General features: G+C 44.3%; 1 protein-coding gene across 2 annotated transcripts in view; it reads right to left on the bottom strand.

The window, feature by feature from the left end:
• Window positions 1–15,291, bottom strand: part of LOC116849386 (furin-like protease 2) — a 474,332-nt gene that overhangs the window by 99,404 nt on the left and 359,637 nt on the right. The gene's annotated exons all lie outside the window — the stretch shown is intronic.

Raw genomic sequence — 15,291 nt, forward strand, 5'->3', positions numbered from 1 at the left:
GAGAGAGAGAGAGAGAGAGAAGTAGGGAAGGGGAGACTATTACTTTATTTACTTATTACAGATTATACTCTGTCAGAGTTCCCGCAGCTTATCGGCAATACAATTTTCCTCTTTGCATTTTATTTTTCTTCACAACCGTGCTCCTCTATCATCCTCGTGACTTGCTTCTACAATAACTGTCTGCAACTTATGTGCCCTTTGCTCCTTCTCCTTTCAATTTAGTAATTACTCCGCTCGACCTCTCGTGGGACCTGTACTAGATTCCAAGTAAGACTCCTACTTATCTATCTACCTTAGCTTTATTGCCCGTGTGTTTTCCGATAATTCGCGCGCGTCGGAATATTCTTCGATACTTGGTAAAGCCGCTTGCCTCGCCGAGGCGCGAGGCCGAACGAATAAAACGCTCGAAGTAACGAGTCTCGTGTGCGATCTCATTACCGGGCGGGTAATGTCTACTTGGAGGTATACGTCGTGGAAAAAGCGAAAGAACGGCGCATGCCGGCCGGCCGTTACGGAAGTGCGCGCTATCCGCCGGTGAGCTCCTCGTGGATTCTCCTGCTTTATTATTACGGTGGTGTAAAGGGACGAATGATACGTCAGCCATTCGACGTGAATTATATTTTAACGTCGTAGCGCGAATGGTGAGCGCGCTTCGCCGTGGCTGTAAAAGAAACCGAACGCACGCTTCTAGGATTTCTGCCATTTCGACGAGGCACATCCCTCGCGCGCGCTCCTACTTTCTTTTATTAATTCCATACTCTCGCGGCTCTTGGCTCTATTCTCACTAGTCGTAAATCCTTCTGTCTGTGTGTCGCGACATTGGACTCGGAAATAAAACATGTCCCAGTTGGTGCATTTAGCAGGCATATATTCGATTAGCGAGAATACATGAGAAATGGACTTTTCAACGAGATGCCGACTTTCTCGAGGCGTCCAAAATATTCGACGGCATGAAGAAAAGATGAATCAACATCGTTTGTCGGGAGAATAAACGGCGCTTTTGTTCTATATTAAGATAGGAAAATAGAGAGAAAAGAAAAAGACAGGAAAAAATGAACCAATTACGAATTTTCTCCTTCTCGGATTACAACTCATTATATGAATGCTCATTTTCTCCATACTTTCTTTCTTATTTCCACGCGATAATTGAGTGAATAAGAATTTCTACCTTCGGAGGTCTTTCGCATTAATACCGGGAGACAATTGGATGTGCGGGGAGAGTACAATCGCGTTGTTATATGAGATAAGTTTACAAAGTTCGCGGGGAGAAATGCGGACGAGTTGGAAGTGTGCGAAGGGATACGAAGTTATCCGACTGAAATATTAACCCGACTGCCAGTTTGACACTCCTCATCTGCGCATTACGCCCGCTTTACAGTACTCCGTCGAATTTATTCCTGTCACTGGCGCGATTAATGCGGTCGATACTTTTTAATCTCGCGCTCGTGTGTCGCGTCATGTATGATTTAAGGACGTTGAAAATGATCCACGACGCGCGTCCCGCCTGCAACCAGCTGCACATCTCGAATAAACCCCCTTCCTCGCCCACCAACTCTCTTTCCCGCCATTTCGTATGCCGGTGCTGCATTTCATATTTTATGTAGTATTTACGAATCCTCTCGCGGCAAGATTTGCAGATACATCTCGCGTAAATGATTCAAGTATTATAGTTTTCATAATTTAAACGATAATTGGGATATTTCCATTGCACAAGATAGCAACGTGAGTAATAATTTATAATGCTGCATAGTAATGCAATGTATAAATATTCTGATTTGAGTTTAAGATATGAAATCGAGATTGAGATTTGAGTTTGAGATGTGAGTATTCAGATTTCTGCACATACCGAGAGAGTATTATAGTCCTTTTCTTATGTAAATTCTTTCCAATTTCATTGTGTTCCTACCAGTGTAGGAATAGATTGTCAGTACACACAGAACAATACATACTGCGCGTCCAAATAAATGTTCAACTTGTTTCAAGTATTTCACAAGTTTATATATTCGCAAATCTATCATAAGCTCGTAAAGAGCTTCAGAACGTACTTATTCAAAGTATATTCTGAATTCTAATAAGTTTAATACGTCTCAATCAAGAATATTAAACTGAAACAAAAATTCGGTTTGCTTGCTACACAGAGCCGAGCCAGCTTTTCCTTCGATGAAATTTTATGGTATTTTCATAAAGAGAACAAATTTTTCTCTTAAATGCATGATAATAAGATTTTTTAAATTTGTGATAAATATGTTCTGAGACTATTATCAAAAAACTATTCTTTATCGAAAGTAACCATTATTCAAGAAAAAGAAAGTAAACAGAGCGATCTTCTTAATGATAGAATGATATTTTTCTATATGTAAGATCCTGCTTAGGAACATAGAAAATCTCGCCGCGGCAAATCCTTTAATAAAATAGCGCACTTCAGTCCCTAAAATACAAATAGCGTACAGTAAATGGAAGAATACTCAATTACTATAGAGCGTCGATCTCGATAACTCGCTTACAAAATCATACGGTAATTCTTACCACGAAATTTTTGCATTCGCTTCGTTTATCGTATTTCCCATCCACTTCACCGTGCAAACTTTTCACATTCGCCCCTAACTCTCGTCCTTTTAAAGAGAGCGCGCCTCCGCACCGTCAAGTGGATAAGCTTCTCTCACAACGACCGGTACACTCGCAATCTTATGTAAAAACGTTTAACGAGTCGTAATGAGATACACAGTATCATTTCCATACGTATCCGGACTTATCGGAGCAGTCGGAACGTATCGCCAGGTCTTCGACCTCGTTTTATCAGCGCACTGCATAGCAACCCGATTAATACGGCCGATACTTTTTAATCTCGTGTCCGTATGATTTAAGGACGACCGGCTGGATTTTCGCCGGGAGCGACCCGCGCTGAATTTTGCATAACGTCCGATTACCAGATCAGCAGTGATTGGAGGAGAGTGGTAAAGGGGGCGATGAAGATCGTCGATGGACTAGCCAGTCGCTTCTCCTTCCTCTCTCATTCTTTCTTTCTCTCACGTTCTCTCGTTCTCCCGTTCTTCCTCCGGCCGCGCAATCGGCGGGAATGTTTACGTCGAGGGGTATAAAAGCGGAATTTGTTCCGACAGAATGTCCGCCGTAGCTGGACGGCTTTCGATGGTAATTGCTCTTAAAAGTCTCAATATCCGTGTCGGACTTCAAAGGACCTCTCGCCGGCGTTTGGCAGATATTACCGTTGCACGCGAGAGCGCGGTTTCCATAATCAGTCAGTCGCCTATCCGCTACCGGTAACCGATTCGACACAGATCCCCCGCAACCCCCCGCGATGAAACGCATGTCGGCATTTAATGGGCGCAAGCGTTTCCTCTTTCTTCTCCTCATTTAACTCGCCCGCTCGCGCTTCCGCGCGCGCGATTGGGCCTCTGACGCGATGTCATAGTCGAAACGCCAAAGAGCTTTACGGAGGGTGACGTCGGTCGAGAAGCTCTAAGCTCCGCCGTCGACGAGGGAGAACATGGACGAAGAGGCGCAGGAGGAGGAGGAGGTAGAAGAGAGGCAGGGGCAGTCGTCGTCTATCCGATTTTCGCCGATCCTCGAGCGCGCGCTACCCGAGAGATAAATCTGCGAGCGAGCTGCGAGCGACAGAGTGACGCAGGATGGGATTTCGTGGCGCGCGTTATCCGGGGAGAGCCGAAGGACTTCTGGAAAATTCGCGTTGCTGCAGAAGGAGCGGCGGCACGGCGCGACGGTGGCGTCCGTAAAGTGAAATTTTACGACTGCCTGTCCGCCGGAACGGCTCCCTCGTAACTCCCGCGCGCGATAGAGCGACGGGAACGAGGATCGATTCTTACGCTTGGGCCGCTTTAGCGTATCGCCGATCAATCGATCCCCATATGCGGGAAATATATATCGCGCGAATACGTAACGCGCGCTGCTTCGTTAGCGGAAATCCTCTCTTCTTCTCTCCTCTCCTCTCTTCTCCCCCGCCACGGTGGGCCTAACGTGCGCTATAATATGCCCCGCGGATGAAAATATAATCCATGTCAGAATAATTATCCTTCGTTAGAGGCGCCACGGAGCAACGCTTTTAACGTGAATTAGGATTACCGTTCGATTACCGACTCGCTTGAGGAACCACGCGTAAACACACAGCGCGAAATCGCAATCATTCCCGGCCGAACGCGTGTGTTAATTGAACGGGACGACAGTGCGGTAACGATTGCAACTATGAGTCAAGTGCTAGTCTCGGGTCAAACTTGGTTTATTAATGTATTAAGAAACGTACGTGTTGTAACGAAGACACGAAGAAAATCTTTTTATATTCTTTGATTCTTTTGCGATTATATTCCAAGGTTACACATCCATAAATATTCTTTATATTAAAGAAAAATTTTGGATATTAGTTGCTTTGCCGACTCTTTAGGTTTATTTGATAGCAGAGCTGTGCTACATTTTACATTATTCTAGATAGACTAACGCAATTTATATGAATATTGTTAATATAAAATTGGATATCGTGTAACTCATTATATTTGTGCATGCATATCTATATTTGCGTAATATTTGCTCATACCCATAATTGAAATTTACGAATAAATATTTCCAATTGTTTGTTTTATAATTTAGAATAAACCAACATAAGAAGTCTAATAATTTTGTCTTAAAACTATGATGTCAGTTGTTTAAATCGATACCAACAGTTCGCTTTAATATTTGATCGACAAATATATGCAAATGACCGAAAGTTACTTCAACCTTAAATGATCCATATAATTAGAACCATTACCTTATATTGCACTTCAAGTGCTTAACTGAATTTTATTTTATGGCATATTAACGGCGAAGTAAATGGACGTCGCGAAACAGTCTCGCCGGCTCGGTCTTGTAGCCCGTCTCGGGGAAGAAAATTTGCAATGCGACAACGTCGCGAAAGTTCGTGCGCGTGATTAAGCTAATATTGGTGTCTACATAATTAATTCCGGCGATACCAAAAGCGCACGGGGAGAGAGAGAGAGAGAGAGAGAGAGAGAGAGAGAGAGAGAGAGAGAGGGAGGAGAAGAGGGAGAGAAAGCAATTGTTTCGGTTGTTTTTAATAATGATTCACGCGAAGCATTCTTGAGATATCTCGTAGTAATTACAGTAGCACTCTGCTCTTATTCTGTCGTATACACACGTGAGCATTTAATGTATGTAGATATGTGAAAGCCATAAACAACAGACGTCTCTCTGACATGAACATTTTACTCCATAATTCAAGAAAATGCGCGTCTCCTTTGTAATTGAAGAAACGGCGTAACGATCCGCATCGTTTAATGAAAACCTAAAGAGTTTTTAACTTCTTTTGTAACACCTTCCAAGAGGGAAAGAGAGAAAGAGAGAGAGAGAGAGAGAGATTATATATATATATATATATATATATATATATATATATATATATATATAAGGCAAAGGGAAGAGAGACGAGCAAAAAGTATCTTACTTTCGCAGCGCGCGTAACGGAAGAGAAAAGGCCAATGGAGTTCTGGGATTAATAGAATTTTCAAGAAATGCATTCTACCGTGCGTTTTATCAGCGGCGATGTACAGCAGAAAGAGAAAGAGAAAGGGAAGGAGAGAGAAGGAGAGAAACGTGGTATACAATAGAATTGCGTAATATCTTCGATTGTGTACTCGTTATCGAGCTGGATACAGCGCTCACGCTTAACTCCCCCAATACTTTGATCGCGCTGAACTTTCCTTCAATTTCTCCCGGTTCCTCTCTTTTTCCGCGCGTCATTTTGTTGTATCTTCCTTTATTGGCTCGCTTGCCCGACCAACGAACACGGGCCGTTTATCTTTGTTTATCGTGCTTTCTATGCCCCGCGCATTTCGCCGCTGTTTGCAGACCGGGCGCGCGCTCTCAGCTGATCGCACGTGGCCCGCGAAGACGCGAGCGGTGAACGTCCATTTGTTGACCGCGCTCGACGCGGCGGCCAACGCGGATTCGCAATTGCTATTCGGCCCCGACGCGGATGTCACGCTCGCGTGTCACCGAAGATGCGTCGCGAAATAAAGGGCGACGAGGGGAAGGTCGGCCTTGCCGGCGCTTGCGAGCCGGACATAGCCCGTGCCGTGTCGGTACAGCTCACGAGCGGCACGTGACACCAAACATTGGCCGCGAGCCAAAACTAATTACAACGACCTCCATTCTCCTCGGGATTCTGCCTCCTCCGCCGTCCCTCGACCCTCCAATGTGCCGTGTACCGGCACAAGGGCGGCGTCGCACACGAGCCTCGCAGTCGACGCCGATCCAGCTTCCGTTCTGCTGCCCCGAATCGATTTCTGCCTTATCTCCTTCGCTTTGTCTCGCGGAGTTACCGCCTTCTCGCCCAAGTCAGGCGGAAACTCGGTCAGCGAGCGACCGCATCAAGAAGCTTCGGGTTGCTCGCGTCCCAGAAGGGAGCGAGGGTGCGAGCAAAGCGACAGAGGACGGTTGAAGGGAAGAGGCGGCAAGGGACTCTCGCCGTACGATTCGAGCGGACGGAATTAGCATTTTAATTGAATCCGCGAGTTCCAGGCGTCTTTTTTCCTCCGCCAAGCGGAGACGGATGTGTGTGTGTGTGTGTGTGTATGTAAGTGTGTGTGCCTGTCTGTCTGCGTCTACCTACTCCCTGCGGAGGGCGACCGGACTCTACGCTTTCCGGTTAAATCATATTGGCTCGTGTCGGTTGCATTGGGGAGGACGCGCAAGAACGGCCCAGGACAACTACCAAGTTCGACGGCAGGTCGAGGCAAACAGTGCCGAAATTGCAGCTTCCGAAGCGCCAAGTACGCCGAGTACGCCGCGAAAGCTTATATTGTTTTCGGATGACAAGGCATTCGCGCGTTTTCTCGCACGAAATCGCGTTCGAAGAGCGGAGCGCAAATTTCACAGGGACGGTCGGCGACGTCGGCTCGGGGTTTCCCGGAAAAATCGGCGCGTTATAAAACAGTGTTGATGATAACGGAACCGGGGCATTCGCGCGCGAGAAGAGATACGGTCGGCATACCATAGTTTTTCGCGGATAACGTGCTTCCGCTCTCGCGACGGAGGCGGCGGCGGAAGTGAGGACGCGGGGACGACGACTGCGCTATTTGTCGAGCGACGGCGGCATTCAATTTCCATTTCCATTCCTGAATATTTCAAAATACCGAACGCAGGTCACTCCATTTCGTTAATTAATTCGGATATATGGGCGCGGCGAGGCGGAAGTCCTCGGCGGGTTGATCGATAGAGCGAGTACGGAGGGCGATATGACCGCACAAAAGCGAGAGCCCCGTGGCTAACGCAGCGTCCCGTGGCTCGTATCGGCACCCTGGACGCCGCGATATCGCCCGTTACATTCGATCTTTATTCGCGTGCGGACCGTTAACCGAGTATTTCCCATTGTTCGCTTTCAAGACCCATCGCCGGCACGCTGTACCGCACCGCGCCATTCCGCAGGCCCTAAACGAGCCATCGGCTCGTCGTTCGATCGCGAAACGAACGGGAAAGCGCGACGAAGACGAGAAGTCCATAGTCGCGTTATGTCACTTATTCTCGCCGTAACATGGACCTATATAGTGGTTATTTGAACGAGATATCTAATGAGATAGTCAGATTTAAATTTAAATGTTTTTCAGTCGAATCGCGATTACAGATGTAGTTTAGTATTAATAATTGTTATTTAAAATTTACTTCAGGTTAAGTACTCAGTTTCAAATTTTGAGTTAGAGCTTAAATACTTTGGGATTTAATTGAGATTTAGTCAGATTTCCATTCCTACAATAATTATAGGTTTTAAATGGAAAATTTAAGTAACGTCTCGACTATGGCAAAACGATATAGGACTTTGATGTTTACCTCAACTTGTTCTACATTTCCACAAAATATGCGGAGGAAAGTCTGGGACACCTTATGTATTCATATCCGATAAATTCTTTCGACTTACAAATATATGAAATTGATAAATTATCCTCAGATATACAAATGTATTCTATATTATATTCTTATATATGTATTCTATATTCTATATTACATATATAACGAAAATGTATTATTTTATGTTTTAACATAAAACAATATAAGTCAGAGAAAACACACACATTTATACTGTTTTTACTGCATTAATGAAACTGATACAGAAAACATTGGAAAAAGCTCGAGTTTCCTTAATCAATTTTGATTTCAGAGAACTCATGTTTGAAATAAGAAAGGGATCGTACTGAAATAATCCATTTTGGGATAAAAATGGGATTCCCAAATGATATTTATGGGATAATCTGTTTTGGGAGAGAGACAAAATTGAGCATTCTGATTGGATCAGCATTTGGGAAAATACTAAGAAATTTCTATGCGGGATTTAACTAAAGAACTCAGATCCAGTTCTAAATTACAATCTGTGAATTTTACATGAGACAAACTTCAGACGATTATTAATACGCGCTACAAACGTCACACATTTCTTAATTCAATTGAAAAACTTTGACCTAAATCTGAAGAAAGATTTGGTTATCTCGAGCGAGACAGATTTCAAGAGATGATTATTAATACGGGCTTTAGATCATTTCATATGTCACTGACACATGAAACTTGCTTTACATCAGATGGTTAGATAAGAACATAGAGCTCGATCTTTTCCTTCGATTGAATTGTGTAACATCCGCGACGTTATGTTTGCAATCATGATTTATTGCAAATGTCGCGCGCACGAACCTAGAGAAGAGACGTCTGTATTAATAACCGTTATTTAAAACTTGTCTCAAATGGAATACTCAAATAGAATACTCAGATTTCAATTTATAATTGAATACGAGACCTTCAGTTGAATCGTGATTAAAAATACAATTTCACATACTTATCGTATGATTCAACAGAGAGACATCCGGATTTAAATCAAAATTCATATATTATGTGTCATGTGAAACAAGTTTTACGTTTCACATGATTTTAGAGAATATCAATATTAACCTCGAACCTATATTAATAGTCGTTCCTTGAAACTTGTTTCACATAACACACTCAGACCTGAATTTCGATTCCAATCTAAACTTCTCTGTTAAAATGTGTGATACACGTGACATTGCATTTGTAATCGCAATTCAACTGTGAAGAATCTTGATCTAATTTTAAATTGAAAACTAAATGGCTACGTTCAGCAGAGAAAGCTGCTTTGCAACTGTGTAAATTTCGTGAATTTTATTGCTATATGTTTATTTTAATCTTGACTAAATCTAATAGCATATACCAATCAGATTCACAAATTTTACAACAGTTGCAAAACAACTTTCTCTGCTAAACGTTATCTCACTTGAAACACATTTCAAATAATGATCGTTGATACTGGCCTTAGAGATCGAATATGTGTCTCAATGGGCTGCTCTTAGGAGGCTATCAGTCACGCATCTCTGTCTCGAGTGCGCACAGGTGGATTTTAATGGGGGACTTCTTTGGTCGCGACTATACTCTTGCCAGACACGCCGGACACGGCTTGGTTTCGTGGGGGGGAACAATGCCGGAGCTCCGCGTGTCGGCGGACGAGATTTACCGAGGTATGAGATCAAGGTTACGTCAAGACACAATGGCGAGTCGAGGAGAGATTCAATGATCCACGTAGGACGGCATTACGTCGCTCACAACCTACCTATCTACTTCCCTACGTCGGCGAGAGCAGTTCTCGACACGAAGAGGAGGAGGCGGAGGAGGAGGAAAAGGACGATGACGAGGACGAAGACGATGTGGGCGTATAGATCACAGTGGTCGACACGTGAACGTACGATTACATTTATGGAGCGAGGGAGACGGTAACATATGCGCGCAAGCGAGTCGTCGAGTTGTTCGATATGTTAGACCGGATATCGCCGGGGTCGCTGACACGCGCGAGAAAAATGACCCACGCAGTGATGCGCGATGGTGATCGGCGGGCAGGGAGAGGAGGTTATTGCGGCCATATTCCGGCGCGGTGACGAATCCGCGTGACTATTTCGAGCTTACTGGTTCATTATTAATGCGCACAGCATAATACCGTTGATGTTAATTTATCCAATCAAACGTAATCAAATAATCCATTATTATTAGCTTTGCAGATTAATAATAAATCTACGTTAAATAGATAATAACGCGAATAGTGTAACTGAGCGTAGTAAATACTCCCGAACTGACAGTTGCTAAATGACGTCGCGGATTAATCTGCGAGAATTTATTCGAAAAAGAGCAACCGAGAGGAAGAGCAGTAGCAGCAGGAGGAGAAAGTGGAGGAGAAGCAGGAAGAGAAGGGGGAGAATGTAACACGTGAAAAGTGTAATTGATATTAATTACACAGCTCTATGTGTGTTGCGCTCTCCTTGCTCAATTTTATCCTCGAAGGGGATCAATGCACGTTCGAGAATTCTGTTTCCCGCACATATTCCGTAACGTCCTTTCCGAAGAGGGAGGGAGGGGAGGAATGCAATTTTCCAGTCTTTAAAGTCCATTTTTCATAGGATATACACGCGTGTCCTTCACAGAGCGTATTCCTCGATTAAGGTTAAGCTTGAATCGTCCAGGCCAAGATTCGCCCTCGGTCCAGATAATATTTCTTCAAGTTGCTCTGGGGCTTAAGTCCGGTTAAGCCCGGATTGTCCGGCCGGATGTGAAGTCGTATACATATTCGACAGAACGATCTCGCAGCTTTCCCCTTTACGCTCGTCCCGTCACCTCATGCTAGACTTTTATTCGTATAAACGGAGCACAATAAGTACAATACACGGAACGAAAAGCGGAAAGCCGCGAGAGAGAAAGAGAGAGAGCTGCATATTTCGCGGAGTGGGTCACGGAGCGTGTTGCAGCGATTCGCTTCCGTCGCTCGAGCAAGTTCGGCAATCGATCATGACGTACACAAATTCGCCACCCCTTCGAGCTCCATGAAGACCGAATTTACATGGTGGAACGATAAACGCGCGGATCGAGGACGAGCGAGAAATCTCTATATATCTCCCTCTCTCTCTCTCTCTCTCTCTCTCTCGCGTCTGTCGGGCGCGTATGTGTGAGTATAAGTGTGTGTATGTGGCGGGGGAGTGCCGAGAAAAAGAATTTTAATCACTCATCGGTTCACGTCGCCTCTCACGTCCCTTACTTACGCCAAGTAGCGTTCCCGTTTTCCCCGACGACGATTACTTCCGCAAAACGTCTCCGAGGCGGTCTCGGGAAATTCGCTTACAAAGCGAGACACACCCACCCATCCATTTGAAGCCGGGCTGCCCAGGGAAAACGGCCACGGTCGTCCATCGAATCGGACGGAGGATCGGTCCGGGCCGTTTCCACGGGACGTTTGTTCGCGTCGGGCTCACTACGGGAAGCCCATGAAAGCGTCAAGGCCTATCGGCAGCCTGCGAGAGGCTGTCCCAGCCTCCGGCAGGCTTTATGCCGTCGCCAACGCGAACGTGGCCGCGGTGGTGTCCCTTGTGGGCGTGTTACGCGGAGACGTTTGCTGGATGGATGTGTACCGGCGGTCCTGGCGTAGCGCAACGTACCGCGGCGAGGAGGACGCATCCCGGCGAGGTCCGTCCGCGCGGACGATGCAAATTTACGGGGTGACGGTAAACACGGCGGCCGAGCGCATAATTCACTCGGGCGCATACCTGGCCAGGCGCGTACACGCGTTTACACTCGGCCGAGGCACGCGGGCGAGAGAGAAACTCCAACCCGAAGCTGGCCGTACCGCACGGCTATACGGGCTTCGTGCATGCGTACGTGCGTGCGTGCGTGCGTGCGTGCGTGCGTGCGTGCGTGCGTGTGTGCGTGCGTTCATGCATGCGTGCATGCGTCACACACAGAACCGCTCAGCGTCAACGGAGCGGGCGCGCGCATCTCGGTGAATATTAAGCGACTGATTTATTATCTCCAAGTGGAACTCGTGAGTCGCCCTGGGCGTGCTTCGACGCCTCCAGCCAGCGTGGACCTACGAGACACTGGCCGTTCCAGCGCTCACGCTAATCACAGTGGTTAGAGATCGTTAGTCTCGATAGGTTACGCCGACTCTCTCGGATATTGTAAACTCAGACATCGTGACATATTATAATTAGATGATTTGTAATTATATGTGCACTTATATGTAATTTTACGTACGATTGCAATTGTATGTAAAAATATGTGTGTATGTGCGATTGCGAATACACTTTTATACGTTTATAATCGTAAGATCGTACAAATTTTTTATATAATAACAAAAGCATTAAATGTCCAACAGGACGATAGAGACTTCTATAATTACCGTTTGTGAAATAATGAGTTTCTTAGTACGGCTGCGCGGAGAGAGTTTTGTAGTGAAATTACTGTAGGACCTTGTAAGCGAGAAATAGATCGACATTCTGCAATAATTTATTATCTTTTCGTTTGACACGCAATATTTATATTTCACGGACTAAAATGTGTCACTAAAATATTTGCCATGTTCCCCAGCAAGACAAATTTAACTGACAGTCTATTCCTGCGCTACTGAAAAAATTAAACTTGAGGAGACTTTATATGAAATAAGAAAACTATATTTATAAGAATTTATATGAATTTATATGAAATAAGGAAACTATAATATCTTTTTTGTGTAACTATGCAATGTTTGTTATTTTAACTTTTAAGTATTCGACTGGCATCATGGCTGCGTTCGGGAGAAAAAGCTGCTTCGCAACTGTAAAATATGTGCATCTAGTTGCAATCACTGCTCGTCGACTCAGCCAGGATTAAGAGCATACACCAATCAGATTCACGAATTTTGCAGCAGTTGCAAAGCAGCTTTCTCTGCCGAACGCGCGACCAATGTTTCGCATGCTAATCCGCCACATTACTGTCTGTTGTCTGTCTCCCGATCAGTTATTCGCTCTAGTTTTTTTTCTTTACCGTCTCCTGTTACCTTCTTCTCTCGCGATTCTACACTAGTGCTTGGAATTATTTGAATTTTCGAGGCGATTGTCGAGATCTACGTCTACTTGCTTCTGCTTGTCTCTCCCGTTCATCCGTCGAGTATCTCGACTGATTCTCGCGGCGCTTAGTCTCAAGCCTGTCAACTTCTCAAGACCTGCGGGACTCTCTAATTTCTGACAAGTTCCTATTGAAACTGGTGTTCTAACGTCATAACAATATAAATGTGTTGGTATAGAGCAGATAATTATATAGAAATACCACGTAGAAATAAGAATTTTTCATAAATCAAGGAGAGTCTCGCTTACGAAGTTGACGATCCTGAAGATTACTCCTGACAATTGGTTGTGAGGCTCGACGGTTAAGCGGGAGAGTCGAGGAGAAGAAAACATATAGAGCTCGAGAATCGCTTGGAAAAAAGTACAAGCAATACTCCTAGTACTGCTCTATACTCTCTTTCTACGCGTTCTATATTGATCGCACATAACTGTTGCGCAAAACGTCTACAAATTACACGGAGAAGAACAACTACGTTGGTGCAACTGATGGAATTTTCTGTTATTTGGTTATCAAATGAGAAACTCGATTGTAAGGACAGAGAAAGCCTCCTGTAGGAGGCTTCCATTCAGCCGACTGCTCAGTTACCTCAAGCAAGTTTTAATGCAACTGAATGTTCTTAAGAATGCTCGCGCGGTTACAGTAACAAAGATACTATTTCTCGTCAGCGAGTTTTTGGGGGAATCTGGTCCCCATTCAGTAGCCGAATTGGCAATGACTCGACGCTAGTCGGATTTCGAGTTTCGGATTTCGCACGAGGAGCTTATGTGGCCAAACCCACGCCGGAGGTAAGGAAGTCACAAGGCAATTCGAAACGATACGCTCGCTTGTCAACCGTTTGACAAATGGAAACGCGAAATTTCCGCGCGCGATTACGACTACTACACCGCGCACATTTTTCCGTATTTTGCCTCGAGCCGCGGTTAAACACCACCAGACGGGAAAGAAGACTCAACTACTCCGGAACTACTTTTTCATTCAGCGCACGTCATGTTGACGTACGTACGTAGGGTTGGCGAGTCGGTTGGTACGTTAGCTACGTAGCGCACCGGGCGTACCAGGATCGGGGATAAAATTCCACATGGCCTTCCGCGTTTCATAAACATACTTTACTTTTTAAGCATACTCCACGTGATCGAGTGTACCGATGCGAAGCTCACGCGGAGGGATGTAACCTCGGGAGGCTTTTTAATTACAACCGTGTTTGCCGTGTCGACTGTGTAATACACGGCCGTCGTATCGCATGATTAAAAAAAAGAGAAAAAAGAAAATAGAAAAAAAAACAGACTAGTCCGATGCGAAATGCGGTATAGTGAGCGGTAAAAAGATCAGATCTCTCCGCAGCCGAAATTGATTTTACTCATACTCGCGCTAGAGCGGGGAACGCCCACTAACACATGTGCAACCGTTATTATTTGCACGCACGTACGTATATACGCACGCGACTAGGTTCTACGAAGAAAATAGATTCGTTGTCACAACTGAAAACCCCGCTAACCTAGTAAATCTATAGTCGTAATATAGAGAAGATCGAGGCTAGTTGGTTATCGGGGGTAAATTGGCAAAAACCGATTATTTTTGCTATTTTCTAACGAGTTACAGAATTAAGCAAGCAAGATTTTTAAACATGTCAAAGATGGCTTTGAAATCCTTGCTTGCTTGATTCTGAAATTTGTTAAAGAACAGTAGAAATAATCGATTTTGCCAACTAGTCCCAATCTCCATTAGTCAGTTGCTATGTTACGCAAAAAAATGACTTAGTAATATCAGCTAAACCGCAATAGCTGATTCAAACTTAGTCAAAAGGCTAATCGTTTAGCTATCACTGCTAAGAATTGGCTATGACAGCTAAAATTCATTCGCTATGAAATACAAATATATACAAATACAAATACAAATATATTAGGTATACATTAAAAATTATTTCTAAATTTCTTATCGTATGCATATATTAAAGAAGTTTGCGATACAGCTACAATTATTTGCTACAGTCATTTGTTTCTAACAACTAATATTTCTCGCTGTAGCGCCTAGGTTTAAACAGCGAATAAATTTAGCTTCGGTAGTATCGACATTAGCCGTACCTATTTCAGTGACACATCTTATTTGTCACAGCTATTTTTTAGCTCTGGAAGCTAGTTCTTTTTTTACGTGCAGTAACCAAGTCGCAGTAATAATAAGATTTGTGATTGTACTCAGTAAAGTTTGATGATACAGTACGGCAGATTTATTGGCACAACAAAGATGATTCTATACCACTAATGGAAAACATGATTTGATATATGTAATTCATTTTGTTGTTATGTAAGAAAATTTGGTACATTAACGGATTTCAATACAGCTAACTCATTA

Source organism: Odontomachus brunneus, unplaced genomic scaffold (genome assembly GCF_010583005.1).
Source record: "Odontomachus brunneus isolate Ranch 3 - 2012 unplaced genomic scaffold, Obru_v1 Obru_scaffold_114, whole genome shotgun sequence".
Lineage (NCBI taxonomy): Eukaryota > Metazoa > Arthropoda > Insecta > Hymenoptera > Formicidae > Odontomachus > Odontomachus brunneus.